Source organism: Triturus cristatus, chromosome 1_1 (assembly GCF_964204655.1).
Source record: "Triturus cristatus chromosome 1_1, aTriCri1.1, whole genome shotgun sequence".
In the NCBI taxonomy this organism is placed as follows: Eukaryota; Metazoa; Chordata; class Amphibia; order Caudata; family Salamandridae; genus Triturus; species Triturus cristatus.
This window is the reverse complement of record NC_140579.1, coordinates 1,211,609,001-1,211,635,506: the sequence shown is the minus strand read 5'-3', so window position 1 is coordinate 1,211,635,506 and position 26,506 is coordinate 1,211,609,001. Positions and strand designations below refer to the sequence as shown.

The 26,506-nt window shown below is 50.1% G+C and overlaps 1 long non-coding RNA gene across 1 annotated transcript in view; it reads right to left on the bottom strand.

Annotated features, from left to right (window-relative positions):
- Positions 1-3,066: 3,066 nt before the first annotated feature.
- The window catches only part of LOC146871847 (uncharacterized), a 59,029-nt gene continuing 35,589 nt past the window's right edge, over positions 3,067-26,506 (bottom strand). Inside the window, exons 2-4 of the long non-coding RNA XR_014981170.1 lie at positions 15,627-15,716; positions 3,347-3,445; positions 3,067-3,151 (exon numbers count right to left, since the gene is read on the bottom strand). This is a non-coding gene — a long non-coding RNA (uncharacterized LOC146871847). The remainder of the gene's footprint in view (positions 3,152-3,346; positions 3,446-15,626; positions 15,717-26,506) is intronic.

The following is a 26,506-nucleotide window of genomic DNA, read 5'->3' as shown; positions in this document are numbered from 1 at the left end:
ATTTGTGTTGTCTCATACAATGCTACACAGCAGATGCCATCTGTCCGGAAGTAAAAGTGCAGAGACTGCATATCTCAGGCCCATTCCTATACCATATGGATTCTCTTTGATCTCCTTTTGTAGACTGGGTTTGGAACCTGCCCATGTAGCAGTGACAGGACACACAGATCACAAGAATGCCAACATTGAGGGTTGGTCAGTACAGATGTGTAAGCCACCAAAATTCAAGTGAGATGTCCGACTGAAATCAGTTCTCACAAGACGTACGTCCGACGTAGGGGTTTGCAGGAGACAGACCACAGTGAGGAGAGGGGGGGCAGCCCGGAGACGCCACAGTAGAGGTAAGTTTGTTTTTTTCTTCTTTAATTCTTTTACAAATAGTTTTATTAGGGGGGTGGAGGCGGGAAGCGGAGTTCCAGAGTTTTTTCCCAACTCCGTGGAACTCTGCGTAGTGGCACTATGCCATCTCTACCCGGGGTTAGATGTGACAGTGAACATACACATAATTTAAGCTCCTAATCACTGACAAATGTATTGTGTGATCAGAGGAGAACAAAGTCTGCCCTTGACTCATATAGGTATGTGTCTTGTTCTGACGTGTACAACCACTACATCATGATTTGTCTTACATGTCAGTGGGCTCAGCTGGCCAACAGGACCAACAGCAGGACCCGGTTCAGAGCAGGACATCTTTGATGCGCCGTCGGCCATGACCTCTATCCACAAGTGAGGGAGAAGAGGATGAGGCGGGACCATCTACATCAGGAGGCAGGGGGATTGCGACCACCCGGACCGAGCAGGAAGACACCTCTGGTGCTACAGACTGGAAGGGAGGCTGAGGACATTGGAGGGGGGGGGGGAGACCTGGACACCTCTGGTCACGGGGGGAGGAGATCTACTCTCTCATGGACCATTCACCACTTACTTTTGGCGAGGTGCCCCCGGGGCAGGCCACTTCACAACCTGGGCCTGCCATCAGCCCCTCCCTATCTCTAGAGGCCCCCAATCCATTGGGGCCTCCAGCTGCATCCCCTGCAACCAGTCCCCCTCATCATGCCTGCTAGGCAGACACCAACATTGGCTCTGAACCCGAGGCACCCCACCCCTCATGTTTCACCCAAACCCCTCCCTGTGTTGTTAATCCTGCATACTTGATGTGGGCATGTGAGGGTCAGCCAGACATAGCCTTTTGCATCATGCTGCAGATTTGTACAGAGCTGCGCATGATGCGAGAGGAAAATGCAAGAGCTCTGGCCACCCTCACTGCCAGTGTCAATTCCCTGACTGCAGCCATGTGGTCTGTCCTACCCCAACCCCCCTCCCACACCACCGTCAATGTCTCCCCCTGTCCGTTGTGTCAAACTGTTTCTCCCCATACTCCCTGTGTGCCCAAACCCCATGTGGTGCCTGGTCCTGCACTGGACAGCCAGGAGCCCGCATCGGACTCAGAGGATCTGGACATTGTGCAAATAGAGGATGACCAGAAGGACAGAATTTTCTAATTTGGACAAATATTTACTTTGCACTTTGGACATAGACTGGTTCCCCTGACGCTCCCTGAAGTGTTATATTTATGTTGCTCCACCCCAATCCAAGTTCCCTTCTCCTTCTATAGTAAGAATATCATTTGTTTTCCTTTCTCCCTTCCAAACAGACTGTTGTTGTTTTTCTAATCCCACACTTTTTTTATATAACATTTTATTTTGAATCATACTGTCTCTATCTTGTTTAACTTCATTGTGAATGTCTTGTACATAATATGGAAATATATTTTGGGAGTCATCTGCTAGTCTGCACATGAGAGCTAGTTGCAATGATGGGGTTACACTTGTACATGTGTCATGCACAAACATACATCCTCACATCTCTAGGCCACCACAATTGGTAAACAATTGTCTATCAGGACATAATATGCAACATAGTATTGACGTGTGATGAAAATGTAATTTTATTTACACATTCACACTGGTCAAAAATGTAGGTATGTGATCCATGGGGATCGTGCTTGCTACTTCGCAAATTTGGAGATGAGGATCGCTGTGAGGGATTATGTCTGAGTTGTCGCCGAGGTGCAGGTTGGTGTGGTGCATGTGCCTGTACAGGGTGAAGTTCATACGTGGGCGGATGATGTCTGTAGAGTTGGTGTTTGTGCATGGACAGGGGGTGGTTGGGCAGGTGGTGGTAGTTAGTACAATTTCAGGACATGTCTGACAGGGTAGCCCCTATGGCACGAATGTCCTACCTCACATCTGCCTGCTGTTGGAAGAAGTCCTGCTCCCACTTGCCACCATGGCCAGGTGCAGGTCCTCTCTGCAGTGGTCGGCCATGGATGAGACCACCAGGTCCAACAGCAGTGGGGAGGGTGGCAGATGGAGACTGTGAACAGGAGAATGGTGCCCAGGGGTTGGTACTTCCCTCAGATGGTGTAGAGAATGTCTGGGATGCACTGTATAGGGGGGAGTGTGTAGGGGAATCACCATGCCTGTACTGAATGTGAGGGATGTGAGGGAGTGATGTATGTGCTAGGGGGCATGTGAGCTGTGGCTGGTTAGCTGTATGCTAAGGACGGGCAATCTTTCTTTGTTGAGGCTGAGGCACTTTGCTGGGCGACGGGTGTGAGGCCTTGCCAAATTTGGCAGATGTAGGAAGTTTTCTGTCCATGGAATCTGAATCGTCATCCTCTAAGAGGATGGACAGATAGTCTTTATCATCGTCAAATTCTATAGCCTCCTCAGGTACTTCATCCTCCTCCTGTTGCACAGTACTAGCAGCCGACATTACTTCTTGCAGGAGCAGTGGATTTTCGCCTTTGATTGCCAGTCGCCCAACACTGGTGGAAGGTCCATCCTCGTCATCATCACCTGGAACACACGGAGGTTGCAACAGGATAAGTAATTTACCTATTATAAGATGTGGTGCAACTCAAGAGTTGGTTCTACTGTACTTTACCTCAACAGATGAAGCACATGTGACCTGGTTTGGGTACCCCTACACGTGACAGTTCACACCATGGCACTGAGGTGTTGAACAGAGATGTACAATGCACAAGGAAACTCACAAGCTTTATGTCCCTTTGTGATCCCCCCTGATGTCAGCTGCTGAACCTGGCTCCTCATAGGTGTAGTTGATGAAGCGGTCCCCGATCCAGCAGCTGGAGAAGGAAGTGACACCATACGCAATTATCTGCATTACTAATATACATAGAGGCACATGTGACACTTATAAAAATGAAATGGTATCTATGTAACTTTGTAAACACCGATTGCAGATTCTATGCAGAAGGGGATTTGGATCTTTCACATGGTTTGGGAATCTATGATAGGGAAACACTTCATGCCACACTTACCTGATGGACAGGTGCAAGAGGGTTTCACTGCTGCAGCCAGGATGTCTTGCATTCCCTGGGAAGGTGTTGTACGCTGCCCTGGTGTCATCTTGTCAGCACCTGTGATGAGACATACATATCCATATTTCAGTACACCAGATGGTAGCTTTGAGCTAACATGTATGTGTCATTCACAATGACCATTTGTAGGAGAGTGGCATCGACTGCATAGTTGCCCCCAACTTTTTGCTGATGTTTTGACTGTTTTTATGACTTTAGCCAGGCTGTGGCCCTGCTATCCAGGACCCCAGCCTATCAGCCTATCAGGGCATGGGTCCCTCAGTAGGCCTACCAGGGCTGCAGCACTTATTGTGCCACCCTGGGACAGCCATACAAGCTGACACCACCAGACCACTATTGTAGTCTGGGAAGGTGGTGCTAGCACCCCTTACAGGGATGTAGGTACCCTATATCCCACACCATTACAACACATATACTCTCATAGGTCACCCCTATGGCAGGCCCTGGTAATCCTACAGGGCTGGGTGCTGAGGTATGTGTGAGGGGGGACCCCTACATGAGTAGGGCCTCTCTGCAACCTTCGTAAAATCGTTACTGGGTTGTTTGTAGTGTAGCCATACCATATACTCTTAACCGCATTATAAGTGAATCGCGTCATCGCAATAACTTGAGAATGGCTACACAGAACCATATCGTGTTTGGTGTCAAACATGTAGGAATCATACCCCCAGTCCAGCCATGGGCATGAGGATACGATTCCCCCTTGCTAGAAGGGCGATATGGGAAAAGCGGTAGAATTTAGACACCAGTTTAAAAGTGCACAAGTTACACAAAATGGCTACTGCCCGCCACCTCCACGACCCTGGCTGGCTGTTGCTGGGGAAAACCCCAGCCTCGCCAGCTGGACAATAGGGCTCCTGTGGCAGGGAGGTGCTAGCATCTCCCCAGACAGGATAATGTGGATTGGAACAGGGTGGGTGCACCAAATGTCCATTCAGAGTTGCACGTAGGCAGCTGCAGAGACCTAATTCTGCATACACCGCTTGGAACCGGTTCAGGGGCATCCTGCCCCTCGCCCAGGCGGGAAACACACAAAGGGGAGAGGGTGTAGCCACCCTTTCCCGCCTCACCAGCCATTGGTGAACACTACTCTGGACACTCCCCTAATCTTGGGGATAAAGGTGAATAACGTGGCCTCAGAGCCTCAGATTACTTTGGAACTTTACAGAACCGACCTCCGACGAGCTGCTGCCCAGCTGACTGAAGAAATCTCCCTTGGGATAAAGGAGTTATCCCCCTGCTTGGCAGGCACCTGAAACACTGCAAGTGACCCGGTTGGAACTTCGCTGCTCTCACGAACTTCAACGTCTTCCAGAACCCTTGAGGTGGGTTTCCAACGCATCCTAGAGGCCAGTGAGTGTGCTCAACGAGTTTGGGCACAGTGGACTTCGTGGGTGCCGAGATCCTTAATACCCCGAGACCCCGGCCTCTACTTGCATAGCACACGACCCTGACCAGTGGGGAAGTTGTGCTTTGGCCCGTTTACGAGCCAACCAATTTGCAGCAATTGTGCCAAAGACCAGCACCCTAGCCCCCTCCGGTGGCCCGTGGGTGCCCTTTTACGCACTCCAAATTGCCGCCTCCCGCGGTCCCTTGTCTCTCAACTTGTGGGCCCTAGCGGAAGTCTATCTTTGAACACAAGAGTTCCTCTGGTTGCTCCAGGCCTGCTCTACGCTCTCTCCAAAGGAGAGCACCCTCAGACCTCGTGGGTCTGCTCCAGCAGTTGCTTTGTTCATCTTGCCTGGGTTGCGGTTGCCAAGGCTTAGTGGATCCAATCGGGACACTAACACCGCAGCGACCCTCATCTGACGTGGGACAGTCGCCCTCCGGAAGCTGGCCTTCCTTGAAGCCTCCCGGAGCCCGTGACTGCAGAGCCAAGCTGCACCCATCTCTACCTGAAGCACCAGACATCCACGAGCTCCTTCCTGTGAGCTCCCTGGTCACTGTGCCGTGACCCAGACTTTGTCCCCTCTGCTTTCAGGTTCTGCTCTACATTTTCTACATCTTAGATCTTCACGACATCATCGACGTTTTTGGCTAGCAGCAGTTTGGACTACTTTTCCATTGAAAATCAGCCCGCGACCCGACACCAGAATCGACCTATGCACCCGGCTTCCCTGGGGCAGGTAACAGTGGTACTTCGGTACACCCGTGGTAGTGGGCTCTCCAAAGCCTTAAGTCTCAAGCCTTAACTTTGTACTCCTGCTAGAAGTGTCTTTAATCTTTAAATATTCAACCGCGACATTCTCCATAGACTAACATTGCGATCCCGATAGCAACTTCTTGTGCTGCACGCGTCTCCCGTGGGTCCCCTTCCTCTTAACAGTGGGTGGATTCAGAAGGGGCAAGCGATCCTGAATGCCCTAGGCATTGTCTGTAGAATTGTCGTGGTTCTTATACCACTATTTTAGTATACGGTTTGGTTCCCCCCCTGGGGCCCATTGTTTTCTGTGCTATTTATTGTGTTTATAAATGCTTGTTTGAAGTGTAACTTTGCCACTAGTCACATAAAGTGACTGTGGGATTCTGTCTAGAATAAATACATATATTTTATATATATACCTGTGTGGGCTACTCTTTCATTTGGTTATTCAAGAGGTTATTATGGTAAAACAATAAGCTTAACACTCCTTCAAGACTTAGCCTGAAGGCTGCTCTCCACAGCTACCACTAGGATAGCTTTCTTTAAAGGTTGTCTTAAACCTATCATCAATAAGAGTCGAATTGGACTGGTGCAAGGTGTCCCTATAACTAGGAACAGCATATGCCAGGCCAACTTCTCACATTGGTGTGCAGCGGTTGGATTCAAGCTTGCCATTGTTTTACCAGATAAGAAATTGAATTTCTAAAGTGAAAGCCACTTGGTACCAAAGGTACATATAAATTCAAGCTAGAATACAATAAGTTCTACTGAACTTAGAGTTGTGTGTAGAGGGTTTAGCACACCTTGACTACAACTCAAGAGAGGGTTCAGTAGGCCACACTTAGTGTAGGTAGATACACCACTATCACTACACTAAAAAATGTCTGAAGGTTTAGGTGCCCATAAGGCTCTGGAAGGACCCCAAAGGGTCCCAGTAGACAAGTATGATCATCTCTCCTTTGCTGAGCTCAGGGAGATGTGCACCCTTAGGAAACTCAAGACAAACAAAGGTGCCAATACCCAACGTCTCAGGGAAATCCTGCTCATAGCAGACTCTATGCAGACTTTAGGGTCTGGTGGGGTAGACAGGTTGGGTGGGCATCCATCAGAAGAGGACCCTCCAGTAGAGGACTCTGATGAGGACCAGGAAGAGGATGAAAGTCCTGACCTGGAAGAAACAAACCACTCACAACATGGAGGTGATGGCCCAAGAGGCACTCTCTCCATCCCGAAAGGGAGAGTGGTGGATCCAAGAAGGAACAGATCCCCCTCAGTGGGATCCAACCATTCTGGGAGATCCAAAGGGACCTCTGCCTCTCCTCAGAGAAGAGAATCCTCCCATGAGAGTAAATGCAGACTGATCAAATTTGAGCAGGCTAAGCTACAGCTTAAGAGAGAACAGTTAGCATTGGACAGGGAATCCCTGGAGCTTCAGAAAGCTTCAAGAAAGTGGGGTCTAGAGACCCCTGGTGGCAGTAATGAAACCCCTAGAGTTAGAGAGAAAGTCCCTGACAATAGGAACCTCCACAGGATTGTGCCCCCCTATCAGACAGGGGATGACATCCACAAATGGATAACTGCTCTTGAGAGGGCCTGTAAGGTACAGAGGGTCCCAGTAGAGCAGTGGGCAGCAATCCTGTGGCTCTCCTTTGAAGACAAAGGAAGAGACAAGCTCCTCTCTGTAAGAGAAGAGGATGCTGATGATAACTATATCTTGAGAGATGCTTTAATAGATGGGTTTGGCTTAACCACTGATCAATACAGACTTAAGTTCAGAGATACCCAAAAAGCACAGAATCAAGACTGGGTAGATTTTGTTGATTGTGCAACCAAGGCACTGGAAGGTTGGTTAACTGGCAGCAAGGTAAATGATTATCAAGGATTGTATAATCTCATAATGAGGGAGCAGATTCTTAATAATTGTCAGAACCAGCTCTTACATCAGCACCTGGTAGACTCTGATCTGACCTCTCCCCAAGAATTGGGAAAGAAGGCAGACAAATGGGTCAGGACCAGGATCAAGCAAAAGGTCCAGCCCTTGGGGGGTGCAACTAAAAAGGAAGATGCCAAAAACTCTGAGAAGGGTGGGGAGAAGGGAAAAGACCAGCAGTCTTCAACAGGCCCCCACAAATCTGCATCTGACAAATCCCCAGCTAATAAAGCTAAACAACCAAGGAAGCCATGGTGTAAGTTCTGTAAGCAGAAGACCCATTGGACTTCAGACTGTAACAAGGCCAAAGACTCCACAAGTACCACTCCACCTGCCCCTAAGGCAGCTGTTCCCCCTAGTGCAACCATAGGTGGTGGTACACAGAACAAGGGTATAGTAGGGTTGACCCTGGGATCTGGAGAGGACTCTGGCCTAGTCAGAAGTCCTACTCAGGCTGTTCTAGTTTGTGATTGGGACCTGTCCCTGTTTGTGAGCCCCAGTGGTCTGGGCAAATACAGACAACAGACAACCATAAATGGAAGGGAGTCACTAGCTTACAGGGATACAGGGGCTAGTGTCACTATGGTGACTAAGGACCTTGTAGACCCTAGCCAGATCATACTTGGAGAGATATACCAAGTGACCAATGCTAGCAACGTTAGTACAGACCATGCTCTAGCTGTTGTGAACTTCTCCTGGGGAGGGGTAACTGGCCTCAAGAAAGTTGTGGTGAGTGCAGACCTACCTGTTGAATGTTTACTAGGGAATGATTTGGAGACCTCGGCATGGGCTGAGGTGGAGCTAAGTACCCATGCAGCAATGTTGGGTATACCAGCAGAAGTATTTGACCTGACAAGGTCAAAAGCAAAGCTGACAGGATCTGAACAGGCCTTGGATCCTGGAAAAATGGACCAAGGACCTTACAAGAAGAGGAGTAGCAGGGGTAAGGCAGAGCCTTCCCCCCAGGATCAGTCTGTAGAGACTCTTTTAGCAGAAGAGGATCTATCTCCTGAAGAAGGAACTGCCCCAGAGGAACTGGAACCTGATCAGGTTGAGTTCTTGGGGGCAGGGGGACCTTCTAGGGCAGACTTGAGCCTGGAGCAGCAGAGCTGCCCCACTCTTGAACCCCTCAGACAGCAAGCTGCTGCTGAGGCTGCAGGGAATGCCAGTGGGACCCATAAGATTTATTGGGATGAAGGGCTCCTTTACTCTGAGGGTCGAGACCCCAAGCCTGGTGCAGCCAGGAGGTTGGTCATACCTCAAAAGTTTAGGGGCTTCCTGCTCACACTGGCCCATGATATTCCCTTAGCAGGACACCTGGGCCAAAATAAGACTTGGGACAGAATTGTCCCTCACTTTCATTGGCCCCAGATGAGTGAAGACTGTAAGAGCTTTTGCAGCTCTTGCATTACCTGCCAAGCAAGTGGCAAGGCAGGTAAATCCACAAAGGCCCCCCTGATACCATTGCCTGTGGTGGGGGTGCCCTTTGAGCGGGTGGGGATTGACATTGATGGTCCCCTGGACCCACCAACAGCATCTGGGCACAGGTTCATTCTAGTGGTAGTGGATCATGCCACTAGATACCCAGAAGCTATTCCCCTTAGGACCATCACAGCACCTGTGGTGGCAAGGGCCCTCCTTGGAGTTTTCTCCAGGGTGGGGTTTCCTAAGGAGGTATTGTCTGACAGAGGTACAAACTTTATGAGTAGTTACCTGAAGGCAATGTGGAAGGAGTGTGGGGTTAACTATAAGTTCACCACCCCTTACCACCCACAATGCAATGGTCTTGTTGAAAGGTTCAACAAGACCTTAAAGGGTATGATCAAAGGACTCCCAGAAAAGCTTAGGCGAAAATGGGATGTTCTTCTGCCCTGCCTTCTCTTTGCATACAGAGAGGTGCCACAAAAGGGGGTTGGTTATAGCCCCTTTGAACTTTTGTTTGGCCATCCTGTTAGAGGGCCACTTCTTCTAGTGAAGGAGGGATGGGAGCAACCTCTCAAACCCCCTAAACAGGATATAGTGGACAATGTTCTTGGTCTCCGCTCCCGGATGGCTGAGTACATGAAGAAGGCAACTAAAAACCTGGAGGCAAGTCAGGAATTAAAGAAAGCCTGGCATGACCAAAAGGCTGTCCTGGTGGTGTACCAGCCAGGACAGAAGGTATGGGTGTTGGAGACAGTGGCCCCAGCAGCTCTCCAAGATAAGTGGAGTGGACCCCATACCATTTTGGAGAAAAAGGGAGAGGTTACCTACCTGGTAGACCTTGGCACTCCCAGAAGTCCCCACAGGGTACTTCATGTGAATAGGTTGAAAGCATATGTGGACAGGGCTGACATGGGCTTGCTCATGGCAACAGATGAGGGACAGGAGGAGGAGAGTGACCCTCTCCCAGACCTGCTCTCTCAGAACCCTGTGGAGAGGTGTGGCTCACTAGTTAGAGGCGGCAGACCCGTAAGCAGAGAATCGGCCACGGACCTGGGTTCAATTCCCGACGTGGCAGGGTCGTGGACCAGGGTCAAAACGGACTCGCTAATTCTCGCCTCGGTACCTACTCTAACCAGGAAAACACTCTGCAACATTAAGCTTGCCTCATCTCTACAACGGCCCCCCACAGACGCCGGGGATGCCTGGTTTCACCTTGGAGATACCCAGAAAGGGACCATCTCACAGGGATAGCCAGGACGGGTTCCCCAGCGGTCTACAGCGCCGGCACGCCCCGTTGCTGGGGTAGCTGTGCGCTTTACAAGTCTACAACATTTACATTTACGATGGGTCAGTTGATGGAGTAGCCTGGGCAGGCAGCCTCACTGACCAGCAGCAAGCAGATTGTAGACGAGTTCTACAAGCTTACAGACATATATTTTCTCTGACTCCTAGTCAGACCACCTGGTGCACTCATGAAGTGGACACTGGGGACAGTCTGCCTGTCAAGAATAAAATCTACAGGCAACCTGATCATGTCAGGGACTGCATAAGGACTGAAGTCCAAAAGATGTTGGAGTTGGGAGTGATTGAGCCCTCAGATAGCCCTTGGGCTAGCCCAGTAGTCCTGGTACCAAAACCTCACACCCAGGGTGGTAAGAGAGAGATGAGGTTCTGTGTAAACTACAGGGGACTCAATGCAGTCACTAAGACTGATGCTCATCCAATTCCCAGAGCAGATGAGCTCATAGATAGGTAGGCCTCAGCCAAATATCTGAGCACATTTGATCTGACAGCTGGCTACTGGCAGATAAGGTTAGCTGAGTCTGCAAAAGCCAAAACAGCATTTTCTACCCCTAGTGGGCATTATCAATTTATTGTGATGCCCTTTGGTTTGAAAAATGCACCTGCCACTTTTCAAAGGTTGGTGAACCAAGTCCTCTCAGGCCTGGAAGACTTTAGTGCAGCATATCTAGATGATATTGCTGTCTTTAGCTCCACCTGGGAAGATCACCTGATCCACCTGAGGAAAGTTTTAGAAGCCCTGCAGAAGGCTGGGCTCACTATCAAGGCTACTAAGTGCCAGATAGGGCAGAGTCAGGTTGTATACCTGGGACACCTTGTAGGTGGAGGCCAGGTTCAGCCATTACAGAGCAAAATCCAGACCATCATGGACTGGGTTGCTCCAACCACCCAGACTCAGGTTCGAGCTTTCTTGGGCCTGACTGGTTATTATAGGAGATTTGTAAAGGGATATGGATCCATAGTGACCCCCTTGAATGATCTCACCTCCAAGAGGATGCCCAAAAAGGTTCAGTGGACTGTCAGCTGTCAGAAAGCTTTTGATGACCTTAAACAGGCAATGTGCTCTGCTCCAAAGCCCCAACTAGTCCAAAGAATTCATAGTTCAAACTGATGCTTCAGAGGTGGGGGTAGGCGCTGTGTTTTCACAACTGAATGAGGAGGGCCAGGATCAACCAGTAGCTTTTATTAGCAGAAGGTTGACCCCCCAGAGAGAAACGTTAGTCAGCCATAGAGAGGGAGGCCTTTGCTGTGGTCTGGGCCCTGAAGAAGCTGAGGCCATACTTGTTTGGCACTCACTTCATTGTTCAGACAGACCATAAGCCCCTCCTATGGCTAAAACAGATGAAGGGTGAAAACCCCAAACTACTCAGGTGGTCCATTTCCCTACAGGGGATGGACTATACAGTGGAACATAGACCTGGGAGCAACCATGCCAATGCAGATGGCCTCTCCAGATATTTCCACTTAGAACATGAAGACTCAACTGGTCAAGGTTAGTTTAATGTCCCTGCGTTTGGGGGGGGGGTTATGTAGGAGAGTGGCATCGACTGCATAGTTGCTCCCAATTTTTTGCTGATGTTTTGACTGTTTTTATGACTTTAGCCAGGCTGTGGCCCTGCTATCCAGGACCCCAGCCTATCTGCTTCCTCTGTTAAACGATGTGAGTACCCTAGGTACCAACCAATTGGATGCTGAGGGTGCCCTGCCGGTCCCTTGTAGATGGTACCCTAGGTACCCAGGGCATGGGTCCCTCAGTAGGCCTACCAGGGCTGCAGCACTTATTGTGCCACCCTGGGACAGCCATACAAGCTGACACCACCAGACCACTACTGTAGTCTGGGTAAGGTGGTGCTAGCACCCCTTACAGGGATGTAGGTACCCTATATCCCACACAATTACAACACATATACTCTCATAGGTCACCCCTATGGCAGGCCCTAGTAATCCTACAGGGCTAGGTGCTGAGGTATGTGTGAGGGGGAACCCCTACATGAGTAGGGCCTCTCTGCAACCTTCGTAAAATCGTTACTGGGTTGTTTGTAGTGTAGCCATACCATATACTCTTAACCGCATTATAAGTTAATCGCGTCATAGCAATAACTTGAGAATGGCTACACAGAACCATATCGTGTTTGGTGTCAAACATGTAGGAATCATACCCCCAGTCCAGCCATGGGCATGAGGATACGATTCCCCCTTGCTAGAAGGGCGATATGGGAAAAGCGGTAGAATTTAGACACCAATTTAAAAGTGCACAAGTTACACAAAATGGCTATTGGTGGACACTACTCTGGACACTCCCCTAATCTTGGGGATAAAGGTGAATAACGTGGCCCCAGAGCCTCAGATTACTTTGGAACTTTACAGAACCGACCTTCGACGAGCTGCTGCCCAGCTGACTAAAGAAATCTCCCTTGGAATAAAGGAGTTATCCCCCTGCTTGGCAGGCACCTGAAACACTGCAAGTGACCCGGTTGGAACTTCGCTGCTCTCACGAACTTTGACGTCTTCCAGAACCCTTGAGGTGGGTTTCCAATGCATCCCAGAGGCCATTGAGTGTGCTCAACGAGTTTGGGCACCGTGGACCGCGTGGGTGCCGAGATCCCCAATACCCCGAGACCCCGGCCTCTACTTGCATAGCACACGACCCTGACCAGTGGGGAAGTTGTGCTTTGGCCCGTTTACGAGCCAACCACTTTGCAGTAATTGTGCCAAAAACCAGCACCCTAGCCCCCTCCGGTGGCCCGTGGGTGCCCTTTTACGCACTCCAAATTGCCGCCTCCCGCGGTCCCTTGTCTCTCGACTTGTAGGCCCTAGCGGAGGTCTATCTTTGAACACAAGAGTTCCCCTGGTTGCTCCAGGCCTGCTCTACAGTCTCCCCAAAGGAGAGCACCCTCAGACCTCGTGGGTCTGCACCAGCAGCTGCTTTGTTTATCTTGCGTGGGTTGCGGTTGCCAAGGCTTAGTGGATCCAATCGGGACACTAACACCGCAGCGACCCTCATCCGACATGGGACAGTCGCCCTCCAGAAGCTGGCCTTCCTTGAAGCCTCCCGGAGCCCGTGACTGCAGAGCCAAGCTGCACTCATCTCTACCTGAAGCACCCGACATCCACGAGCTCCTTCCTGTGAGCTCCCTGGTCACTGTGCCGTGACCCAGACTCTGTCCCCTCTGCTTTCAGGTTCTTCTCTACATTTTCTACATCTTAGATCTTCACGACATCATCGACGCTTTTGGCTAGCAGCAGTTTGGACTACTTTTCCATTGAAAATCAGCCCGCGACCCGACACCAGAATCGACCTATGCATCCGGCTTCCCTGGGGCAGGTAACAGTGGTACTTCGGTACACCCGTGATAGTGGGCTCTCCAAAGCCTTAAGTCTCAAGCCTTAACTTTGTACTCCTGCTAGAAGTGTCTTTAATCTTTAAATATTCAACCGCGACATTCTCCATAGACTAACATTGCGATCCCGATAGCAACTTCTTGTGCTGCACGCGTCTCCCGTGGGTCCCCTTCCTCTTAACAGTGGGTGGATTCTGAAGGGGCAAGCGATCCTGAATGCCCTAGGTATTGTCTGTAGAATTGTCGTGGTTCTTATACCACTATTTTAGTATATGGTTTGGTCCCCCCCTGCGCCCATTGATTTCTGTGCTATTTATTGTGTTTATAAATGCTTGTTTGAAGTGTAACTTTGCCACTAGTCACATAAAGTGACTGTGGGATTCTGTCTAGAATAAATACATATATTTTATATATATACCTGTGTGGGCTACTCTTTCATTTGGTTATTCAAGAGGTTATTATGGTAAAACAATAAGCTTAACACTCCTTCAAGACTTAGACTGAAGGCTGCTCTTCACAGCTACCACTAGGATAGCTTTCTTTAAAGGTTGTCTTAAACCTATCATCAATAAGAGTCGAATTGGACTGGTGCAAGGTGACCCTATAACTAGGAACAGCATATGCCAGGCCAACTTCTCACACCATTGATAGGATGTTCCTGGCCAATATGCAGTATGTTTACCTCATGGACTTAAATGTGGGCCCCTGCACACATGCAGTAGTTGTCAGCTGTTACCTCCACACGACTATGCCTCATTAGAACTCAATCCTTTTCTCCGCATATAATTACAACACGGTTGTTACAACGACCGCGTTGTAACAACCCATACCATTACCTCGCAAGTCCTAACAATGACTAGCTCTAGGGAGGGTGCTGGATGTTGGAATAGTATTATTTACTATTCCAACTCCAGTCTGTGCAACAGTAGGGAAGGTGTTGGATTTTAAATCCAACACCTTCTGCACCCCCCGCAAGTCGTAACAAAGTAATGGTATGCGTTGTTACAACGCGGTTGTTGTAACGACTGTTGTAATTACACGCAGAGAAAAGGATTCATTGTAAGCGCTGTTCACCCCTCCACACAGCACTGACATCAATGAGATGACACATCAATAGACAAACCTGTATGAGAAGGTTACTGATTTTTGAGGAAGGGGATAAATAATCAGGATGCCTCCGCATTAAATTGATTACACCTTCACAGTTAAGACCATCATGCCTCATGAGTATGGTGTTGTCTGTTGACTAATCGAAAGGAGTGTACATCACCAGACTGACCAGATTCACATTTGTACATCACATCAAACATTGCATTTCAGAGTTCATATGTGAGATGTGCGATAGTCAGGTACTTAATGTGGCTCATTTGTACTTCACTACACATGAAGTCCCAAAGCTCATTTTGGACTGAGAGCTCACAAATTTCTTATGTCCATCCTTTGAGTGTCCTCTGTTCCCATAATCCATTTGCAACATCATGGCAGTACTTACCTGCCCACGGATGATGTCTTGTATAGCTGACATCCTAACCTCATATATTATACACTCACTTATATAGGTGAATACAGTAGAAGAGGAGCCTAGCAGAGTGCAGCATTTGACTAGGATCCCACATTGTGGGTAAGTTGGGAAGCTTTGATGGTTGCCACCTACACTGGATATGTGTTGTGCTTTTCAGCCAAGAGATTTGAAAATTTAACTTTTAAGATTCACCTTAGCAGCCCATACATCCATCACAAAAGTACACAAGTGGTATGAGTGCGACCCTCATCCACACAAATTTCAATAGGAGGTGTCCATTGATATTTTGCAAGGGAGTTTTCATTTAATTGAATTACAATCCAGTTGTGTCTAGTACACTATATACTATTTTATGTCCGTTCTGCACTCACTTGGCATGCATTTTGTGTCATCCTTTCACCAGCCACCATGGTGTGATCTGGTGTGATCTGGTATATGGTGAAATGCCATATGTAGGCATATTGTGATGAAGGACAACAGTGATGTAGAACACATACAACGGAAATTAAAGGCACATTTCATGAGCATTCATGTACAATATTCTTGGGTTTACTTACCATGGCCCTGCACCTGCCCAGTGTGTGTCACAGCCAACCTTGTAGCAGAAGTCAATGGGGGTACTGGAATCTGGGACAACATCATTGGGCCTACAATGATAAGTGTGATTGAAACTTTACATGTCAGCTACCATGTGATGCACTCAATTTCAGACACAAAGGATAAGCACAAGCAGTGTGGGCACTACAGCTGCAGAGGTGTGTGGCACAAAATATAATGAGTGATCCCACATTCAACTCATAATGGCCCCACTGCCTAGAAGCAACATCTATTAATTTGATACCACAACAATTCCTAAAGTAAGGTCCATTATCATGTTTTGTATATGGCCAAAAAACAGGCCATCCGATGTTAACAAATATAACCAGCTGGGTTGACAGGACAATTTCATGTATTGATAAAACATTTAATTTGGACACTGGACGTATTCTCAATACTCCTGACAATTGAATCTCACTTCTTGTTTGTTCATCATTGTTATATTTGTTAACATTGGATTACTAGATTTTGGCTACAAATACAATATAGTTGAGACTCCTTTTTGACTTGTTGTGGCACTCAAGTCCAGGATTGAGTTCATAGTTCTGGAACTGTTGATGGAATACATGTAACGTTCCCAAATCACAAGTGTTGGACTTGGCCCTTCTGGCGGGTTCACCCCCAAAACTTTTTGCAATTATCCTAGCTTTTTCCCTATGTTGTGTAAGTGGTTTTAGGCCTCTGGGCGCTTTTACACTGTGTCCCAGTGGAAAGTGCGTGCGCTCTGTGTTACATTTAGTGAGACTGACCTGCCCTCCCATAGGAATGCATAGGGAGTGTGTGTGTCCATGGTAGTTCCTGATGCGTGGGGAGTGCAGGGTCGAGTTTGGTATGTGCAAACTTGTGTGATTGAATGCTGCGCGATGATGTGTGCAGCGTTACTGTGTCTAGTGTAGAAGTGCCACTTCTAGAAGCTGGCATGTCTGTGTAATAAATGTGAAGTGACTGTCTGGCTTGTGATTGGCTGGTGTGCCTGGCTCCAGGAGTCAGGATGGGTCTGCCCCAGTGGTGAATAGGGAGATTTACATCCAGATGGGTGGGAGGAGTGCACCTGGTACCTGAATAGGGCTGGGCCTGCCCTACACAATGCTGGCTCCGCCCCCTGTGGTGCGACTGATGTCCCTAGCCTGTCCAGTGAATGGGGAGAGGGGCTGAGCACAACAGAGTGCTCCAAAACCAGTTGCATCTGATTTTTCCTTAACCCTGCAGCCTGAGACAAAGAAAATGTGTATATAAAAAGGGGCTGTGACCCCAAGTAAGTTGTTCTGCTCTGCTGATCCTAACTGGAGGGGCCTGCTGCTGCTGCTGGGCGCCAGGAGGACCGCCACTGGGGACTGCCTCCCTGCCTAGAGGGCCCTGTGAGCTGGCCCCTGGGCCCAGCCCTTGCCCCCCTGCCTCCTGAAAGACTTTTCCCTGGGCTGGGAACTTTGCCCTGAAGCGCGCTTTCCCTGCATCTGGAGAGGGCTGGGGATTCTGGTCTGGCACGTGGAAAGCGCTCCTGTTCTTCATTTGCAGAGCTGGGCTGCTGTCTGGGAATTGCAACAGCGGGCGCCTACCCCGCCGTGTGCTCATTTTACAAGCGGGTGCCCACCCCGCATTTGTGCGTCCTTCATAGCGGGAGCCCACCCCGCATCTGTGCCGCCTTCTGGCCGATATACAACAGCGGGTGCCCACCCCGCATTTTTATCGCCTTTCGCGGGTGCCCACCCCGCATAATTGCCATTTTTTTACTACCCCTAGCGGGTGCCCACCCCGCCACGGACTCTATGCTAAAACCGATCGGGAGCCCACCCCGCATCGGTGCCTTCGCGGCGGGTGCCCACCCTGCATTGCAGTGCTCGGTCGCGGGTGCCCACCCCGCATAATTGCCATTTTTTTTTAACTACCCCTAGCGGGTGCCCACCCCGCCAGGGACTCTATGCTAAAACCGATCGGGAGCCCACCCCGCATCGGTGCCTTCGCGGCGGGTGCCCACCCTGCATTGCAGTGCTCGGTCGCGGGTGCCCACCCCGCATAATTGCCATTTTTTTTTTAACTACCCCTAGCGGGTGCCCACCCCGCCAGGGACTTTATGCTGAAACCACGGGAGCCTACCCCGTATTGCCTCCAACCTTGCCACAACACCACGCCGGCTCCCCGCTGACGTTAGAGGGGACCTGCGCTGGGATTGGGGCTCGCGCCGGGAGTTGCCCGTCAACAGGAGAGCGTCCTCGAGGACGTCAGGCCTTTGTAGGCTTGATCGGGGCTGATGCGCATGCCCCAGGACTGTCCCGGAACCAGGAAATCCCGGAGTCCCAGACGGGGGCTCCCGTGAGGCGGAGGGAAGCCCCGGAGACTCACCCGTGCCGGCCGTCGGCCCTGAAGCTCTGAGGCCCACGGGAAGAAGCTGCAGGAGCAAGCAGACCGGCGGAGAGGAGCGGAGTCCCCAGAGAGCAGCCCGGTGAGTTGGAAAGGGCTGGGGGACTCCGTGTGTGCGTTGTTGGTGCCGGTCCCAGACCGGCCTACTTCCTGAGCGGCCCCCGCCTGATAGGGGGGTCGCTCCAACGTTGGGGCATTGGTGTTCAGAAGTCCCTAAGTGGGGGCTTTCGTGGTACAGCGAGTACCTGTCCTAGTGCCTGCTTTCTCCAGCTGCGTCGCAGAGGCGGCCGGCTGCACCACGGGGTCAATTACTTTTAATACCATTCTCCTGATTCTTGGACACAGCTGCGCAGCAGATACCGGCAGCTGCAACGTGGGGGCAGATTGTGTTGATAAGCCCCCGTGGGGGCCCAAAGGGCACCAGGAGTGCCAGATTGCATTTGCGCCTTTTTCCAGCTGCCCAGCACTTAGTGGGCAGCTGCACCGTTTAGGTTGTGCCCCGGCGCGCTTTTCCTTGGCTGCCTGCGCAGCCCAGCCCTGACACTTTGGACAAAGGGCGTTTGAGCCCCTGAAAGGCCAAGTTGGCCTGGGGACAGTTTTTCTGTGTTGTGCCCTCACCTAGGGTACATGGTTATTTCTACATGTGTGCTTTTGCATAATGTGCATTGCCTTTATGCTTATTACTATTTCTAAATGTGTCTATGCTTAGGAGATGGTTTTCCTAGTATAGGTTATACTAGTTAGTTAATGGTTCCCTGCGTGATATATGCCTAAGGTGTTTGGGATTGCGTAGGGTGTACTTACCTTTTACCAGTGGTTACTGGTTGTGTTCTACAATGATTATTTGGTGCTACAATTATTCTATTTCTAAAAGTGCTATTTCTACAAAGTGCTAGTTCTACCAAGTGCTTATTTCTGACAGTGGTCCATGTGGCCCTGTCCTGTGTAAATAGTCCCCTGTAAATTCTGCCCAGTGCCAGTTGGCACAGTGTAAATTGTGTGAATATTATCTAATGTGTTTTGGTATAATACAAAGGCTATTTTTATATATAACCTTGTGTGGAGTTTCTTTTGTGGCGGGCCTTGGGTGTTGTTGCTGGGTGCGCGCGCAAACACTTTACACATTGCCTCCGGGATAAGCCTGGCTGCTCGTGCCAAGCTACCAAGGGGGTGAGCAGGGGTTATCTTTGGCGTGTAACTCCCCAGCCCTGACTTAGAGTGGTGGTTTCTGCCTGGCTTTGGCGCAAGTCCTAGCCAACCAGAAATCCCATTTCTAACAACAAAGATATGATGAGCTTAGATATCTTATGTTTTTATTTTTGCTATTCACAAATGTCATTTGCTAAAACGAATAGTTTCTTACCTGTTGGTGTAGTTTTGCAGCTTGAAGATCTTTCTGGATTCTATGCTGTGCATTATTCTGCGATCTTGTGGTTGGGTCCGGATCCGTATTCTTTTCTATTTTTTTTTTTTTTTTTTTTTGTAGCCCAGGTGGGCGGCGACGACCCACCATTTGGTGCACCTCCCGTGACGTCGTCGTGCTTCCTGCGGAAGTCCCACCTTTGCAGCGCCATCTTCGGGTTCTTTCTTCCTCTCTTTTTTTTTTTCTTTTTAATCCTAGGCGATTGATTAATCCTTTATGTCCATTTTTCTGTACTATTTCATTCCTTCTGATCTTCTTTATTTTACCCCCACTTCCTCCAGCCTCATCTTCCTGGCGGAGGTGGGTGGGTTCGCTAGTGAATCCAGAAAGATCTTCAAGCTGCAAAACTACACCGACAGGTAAGAAACTATTCGTTTTGCAGTGTGAATCTTTCTGGATTCACTATGCTGTGCATAGACTTTGTAGTGGTTTTCCTTATTTTGTGGCGGCTGGGTGGTAGATGAGCATTGGTCGTTGAAAATGTGTTGAAGCACCTTCTGTCCAACTTGTGCTTCCTTGTTCATCTGAATGTCCACGCAGTAGTGTTTTGTGAACGTGTGCACAGATGCCCAAGTTGCCGCTAGACATATGTCCTGAATGGGCGTGTTCGCCAGAAAGGCAATGGTTGCCCCCTTCTTCCTTGTGGAGTGAGCCTGAGGCCCCTCCGCTAGTTCCTGTCCAGCCTGTTTGTGGCAGAATTGAATAGTGAGGGCAATCCATCTAGCGATGGTGCCCTTAGTCACTGGTCTACCCATGAAGCTAGTAGCAAAGGACACAAACAACTGCTTTGATTTTCTGAGTTCCTTGGTCCTCTCAATGTAGTGCATCACCGCTCTTCTAGCGTCAAGAGTGTGAAGAGCCTTTTCTGCGTTTGAAGTCGGGTTTTGGAAGAAACTCGGTATTGAGGCCTTGTAAATGGGTTCAAACGGTGCCTTCATGAGCTCCGTCAGTACCACGTTGAGATTCCATGCTGGCGGCGGCAACCTTTTAGGAGGAGCAATTCTTTTGGCTCCTTCCATGAATCTCTTTACAACCTGCGATGTGAAGAAACTTCCACCCTTCTCTCCTCTGGTGTAGGCTACGATCGCCGCTAGGTGTACCCTTAGGGAGGTCGAGCAGAGGTTACTCTTTAGAAGGTGTGTGAGGTACCTCAGTACTGTTGAGTCTCTTGTCATTGTATTTTGCAGCCCATTCTTCCTGCACCACATAGTAAATCTCTGCCATTTCGCGCTGTAGCATTTGCGTGTAGTTGGTTTTCTTGCCTCCCGCAGCACCCGCATAGTGCTTGGAGGCAATCTAAGGTGAGCGAACTCTAGGTCTTCAGGAGCCATGCCGCCAGGCTGAGCTCTCTGGCTCCGGATGTAGGACCTCTCCATTTTGCATGGAGAGCAGGTCCCTTCTTCTCGTGAACCTGTGGGGATTGCCTTGCGCCATTTCCTGAATTTGGGAGAACCATGTCTGCCTTGCCCACTGCGGAGCCACTAGGATCAGTGTCATGTTGCTGGTTCTGCACTTGTCGAGCACTCTGTGTAACAGGGGTATCGGTGGAAAGGCGTAGGCAAATGTCCTTGACCAGCTTATCCATAGGGCATTCCCCAGGGACTGCTGTTCTGGTTGCCTGGACGCGAAGCTTTGGCATTTTGGCGTGTTGCAAACAGCTCTATTGTGGGAGTTCCCCATCTCTGGAAAAGCTTCTGCATTTCCTGGCCATTGAGCTCCCACTCGTGCGATGCCGAGGTCTGCCTGCTTAGCCAGTCTGCCTCCACATTGTCCTTCCCTAGAAGGTGAATTGCCAGTAGATCTATCCTGAGAGGTATGGCCCATCTCCAAATCTCCTGTGCCAGAGAGGAGAGGGGAAACGACTGAGTCCCCCCCTGCTTGTTGATATAGAACATTGCCGGGGTGTTGTCTGTTTGAACCAACACCCTCTGGTTGTACAGGTGTCTCTGGAATGCCTTCAGGGCTAGCAGGATGGTTTTCAATTCGAGGTAATTGATATGGCGTACCGCATCTACTGGAGCCCACAGACCCCTCACTCTGAGATTGTCCATGTGCGCTCCCCATCCCTTTTGAGATGCGTCCGTGGTAATGGTCATTGTTGGGTTTGGTGGTGTCAGGCTCTTCCCTGCTGTCATGTTGTCTCTGTTCCACCAAGTCATCTCCTCCTGCACTGCGTGCGTAACAACCACTAGATCCTCCCAACTTCCGCTTGCTTGTGACTATTGCTGTTGTAGCCATTCTTGGAATGGTCTCATGTGCAGGCGTACATTCGGCACCAGCTGGATACACGACGCCATCATCCCCATGATCTTGCTCACTGACCTCACTGTCAGAGCTCGCCCCTTCTGGTAGAGACGCGTCTCCTTCAGTAGGGCATCTGTTCTCCTGTCGCTGGGCACCACTGTGCTGCTTAGGGTGTTGATGTTTGCTCCCAGGAAAATCTTCACTTGCTCTGGTTCCAGCGATGACTTCCCCCAGTGTATGGAGAACCCCAGGTTCGTCAGAGTGTCTGTCACGCGTGCTGCGTGTCTCTCGCACTTCTCGCGTGTGTCTGCCTTGACCAGCCAGTCGTCTAGGTAGGGGTAGACATGGATCCCCTCCCTTCGTAGGTGGGCTGCGACCGCCGACAGGCATTTTGTAAAAACCCTTGGCGCTGATTTTAGCCCGAAGGCCAGGGTTGTGAACTGGTAGTGCTCCTGGTTGATGTTGAACCTTAGAAGACCCTTGTGTCTTCTGTTTATTGGAATGTGCAGGTAGGCATCCTTGAGGTCCACGGTGACCATGAAGTCCCCGTCCCTTATTTGGGGCAGCACCTCCTGCAGCAAAGTCATTTTGAACTTCTGCGTTCTGATGAATTTGTTTAGGTATCGCAGGTCCAGGATAGGTCTGAGGTTTCCGTCTACTTTCGGTACCACGAAGTAGTTCGAGTAGACCCCCTTGTTCCGTTCTCTGAACGGCACTGCCTCTATGGCTCTTTTTTCTAGTAGTTTCAGCGTTTCTTCTCTGAGTAGGGCAAGCTCTTGACCCGATCTCTGCCTTCTTTTTGGTTTTCTGTTTGGAGGTCTTTTCTCCAAATCCACGCAGTATCCGTATTGCATGACATTCAGTATCCACTTGTCTGTGGTTATACGTCGCCACTCCTGAAGGTAGAGATTCAGTCTTCCGCCTACTGGCGTTGGATGCTCGTAGGCTTTTGATTTTCCTCTCCCCCCTGATGTTACTGCATTGCGCCTCACCCCTGGGGGTATGTCGTGGGTAGGTGTCCTCCTGCGTGCTGAGTCACTTGGATGAGGGTTGGTCACCCCCTCTTCTCCTCTGGCCACGTCCGTTCCCTCTCCCGCGAAAGGACTGGCCCCGAGGTTGGTACTGCCAGTTTTGCTTCTGTTGACCTTGTTGTCCGTGACTATCACCCTGCTGACCCTGCTGGAACGTCTGGTGCGACGCTCCCTGCTGGCTTCCTCCCCGACCGTAGGGTCTCCTAGAGGGATTGCATCTCCTCATCCCCCTGAGCTGTAGGGCCCCCATGGACCTAACCGTCTCGTTTTCTTTTGTCAGCTGGGTGAGTTTCTCGTCTACTGTTGCTCCGAACAGTGTTTCCCCGTTGAAGGGGGTGCTAAGAATGTTGTTCTGCACCTCCTGTTTGAATCCCGAGATTCTTAGCCATGCAAGTCTTCGCTCGGTGACCCCTATGGCCATTAGTCTGGCCGAAGTTTCGGCCCCGTCCAACGCAGTCTTAATGCAAGAGTTTGCAATGTTTTTACCTTCTTCCACCAGGTGGGAGGCTCTTTGGCGGTATTCTTCGGGGAGGTGTTTTACTAGTTCCCCCATCTCGTCCCAGTGTTGGTACTGGTGTCTATTGAGAAGTGCATTGGAATTCGCCATGCGCCAGTGCATTGCGGCGTTCCTCTCGACCTTTCTTCCTGTGAGGTCCATCCTCCTGCTTTCTTTATCGGGTGGTGGCCCCGAAGTCGCTGGCTCGTTGGCCCTTCTCCTGGCCGTGGAAGCTATGATGGAGTCGGCCGTGATACTACCCTTGATGTAAGGGGGGTCCAGAGAAGAGTGCTTATACTTCTTCTCCGTCCTCGGCGTGATCGAACGGCAAGTCGCTGGTTCCTTAACCCCTTCGATGCTCATGACGGAGCGGTTCCGTCATGAGCATCGGTTGAGCTGTGCTCATGACGGAACCGCTCCGTCATGAGCACAGCCCCTGGGGGAAGCGCTGGCGCTCCCCCCCTGGGGCATCGATCGTGCCCCCACAGATGGGGATGGCAGCGGAAGAGTTTCCGCTGCCACCCCCGAGCCCCCCCACGCTTTCTGATGACGGGGGAGAGGAAAGAGAATTTCCTCTCCCCTGATGTCTCAATGCTGGGCATTCCTGTCCCACGATCGCGCACAGCGTCGCGATCGTGGGACAGGAATGCCCCCACTAGACCCCAGGGATGTTGTTTTTGGCCATTTGGGAAGCGACCCCTTGGGCAAGGGTCGCTTCCCTGGGGGACAATTTTTGGACAGACTTTTCTGCCCCCCCTGGGGCAGATCGGTCCACTTTCGGTCCGTTTCTGCCCCCTGGGGGGGCAGAAAAGCCCACTAGACACCAGGGAATTTTGTAATATCGTTATGGGAAGCGACCCCTTGGGCAAGGGTCGCTTCCCTGGGGGACAATTTTTGGACAGACTTTTCTGCCCCCCCTGGGGCAGATCGGTCCACTTTCGCTCAGTTTCTGCTCCCAGGGGGGGGCAGAAAAGCCCACTAGACACCAGGGATGTCGTAATGGTGTTATGGGAAGCGGCCCCTTGGGCAAGGGTCGCTTCCCTGGGGGATAATTTTTGCAAAGACTCTTCTGCCCCCCCTGGGGGCAGATCGGTCCACTTTCGGTCCGTTTCTGCCCCCAGGGGGGGCAGAAAAGCCCACTAGACACCAGGGAATTTCGATATATTGATATGGGAAGCGACCCCTTGGGCAAGGGTCGCTTCCCTGGGGGAGAATTTGGGAGAATTTGTGCACAGACTTTTCTGCCCCCCCGGGGGCAGATCGGTCCACTTCCGGTCCGTTTCTGCCCCCAGGGGGGGCAAAAAAGCCCACTAGGCACCAGGGAATTTCGCAATTTTGTTATGGGAAGCGACCCCTTGGGCAAGGGTCGCTTCCCTGGGGGAGAATTTGTGCACAGACTTTTCTGCCCCCCCCCCTGGGGGCAGATCGGTCCACTTTCGGTCCGTTTCTGCCAGAAAAGCCCACTAGACACCAGGGAATTTCGTTATAGTGATATGGGAAGTGACCCCTTGGGCAAGGGTCGCTTCCCTTGGGGAATAATTTTTGCACAGACTTTTCTGCCCCCCCTGGGGGCAGATCGGTCCACTTTTGCTCCGTGTCTGGCCCCAGGGGGGGGGGGCAGAAAAGCCCACTAGACACCAGGGAATTAGTGTAAATAAAAATGGAAGTGACCCCTTTGGCAAGAGTCGCTTCCAGGGGGCAATTTTTATAATATGTATTTGGCCCACCCGCCCCGGGACAGAGTAGCCTTTTTTTTTCCTGCTGTTTTCTGCCCCACCTGGAACATAACGATTGACCATTTGGGTAGTAACATAGAATGTTGTTATGTTTATTGTGTTTTTTTTTGTGAATTGCAATAGTAATGTTTTTTTTTTTAACTTTGTTCTAGGTAAAGGCTTTTGCTCTTTTCAGTTTGCCGTGTTTCTGGCGGTTCTGCTGTTTGTGTAGTTTGGTAAGAGACTCTTTTTTGTACAATGTAAATGTGTTTGATTTCTCTGCATGAATTTTTTTTGCAAATGGTGTAATAATAGCAGTATGTTTGTTTTTTGAGTGTCAAAAACTTTTTGCATTGGTGCTCGATGTGTATTTTGTTGTCTTGTGAGTCATTTTTTTTTTTTCTTCTTTCTAGTTTGATATTGTTGGTTTTTGCTGTGTCACTGCAGAGTTGGTTTCTGGTGAGTGCAGCTGTCTCTTGTAATTGGATTGTATAGTTTTTGAGTACATTGATCTTTGTGATAAAGGTACACATTTCTTTACTTACTCGGTTTGCACATTGTTGGTTGTTGTTGACTTGTTTGTGCAGTCTTCTATCTTAGTAAGTATAATGGCTAGCCGCAGGATGACTGCTCAGCAGGTTGTTGGTTTGCTGTTTGAGTCTTCCTCTGATATTGGTTCAGAGACTGACTCTGCATCTGAGGGAGAGGAGGCAGGGGACGATTCTGGCAGTGAGTTGTCTCTCCGTATGGAGTCATCGGATGATGAAGATACTCTTAGTGCGGATGAAGTGCCTGTGTTAGAGGCGGAGACTGATGTGCCGATAGTGAGGCAAGAGGCATCTGGGCTGCAGCCTGGGGCTGCAAGGCTTCCCGTTGGTGTAGTGCGGCAAGAGGCATCTGGGTTGCAGGCTGGGGCTGCAAGGCTTCCCGTTGGTGTAGTGCGGCAAGAGGCTTCTAGGCTGCAGGCTGGGGCTGCAAGGCTTCCCTTTGAAAGTGATGACCTCTGGGTTGCCCCTGGCATGGTGCAGCCGGCATTGCCAGAGTTTACTGGTGTTCCAGGGTCTAGAGTGAATACTGAAAACTTTTTGCCGGTCAATTTTTTTCAGTTGTTTATGGACAATGTGTTTTTTGCAGAGATTGTTGAGCAGACTAATTTGTATGCCGAACAGAATTTTGAGGGACTACTGTGCCAGTCTTAAGCCACACTCTAGAGCTACCCGGTGGACTCCCACAAATGTTGAAGAGATGAAGAAGTTCTTGGGTTTAACTTTTTTGATGGGCTTGCTAAGGAAGCCATCAATGTCTTCATATTGGTCTAGCAGTCCCTTGATGGCAACGTCTATTTTTCCGGCAGTCATGACTCGTGACAGGTATTTGCTTCTGCTTCGGATGATGCATTTTGTTGATAATGGTTTAGCGTTGCCACGAGATCACCCTGACTGTGACCGTCTTTTTAAGATTAGGCCTGTCCTTGATCACTTTGTTGATCGATTTTCTGAGATTTATGCCCCTGGGAAAGAAATTGCAGTGGATGAGTCTTTGGTGTTGTTCAAGGGCCGCTTGGTTTTTAGGC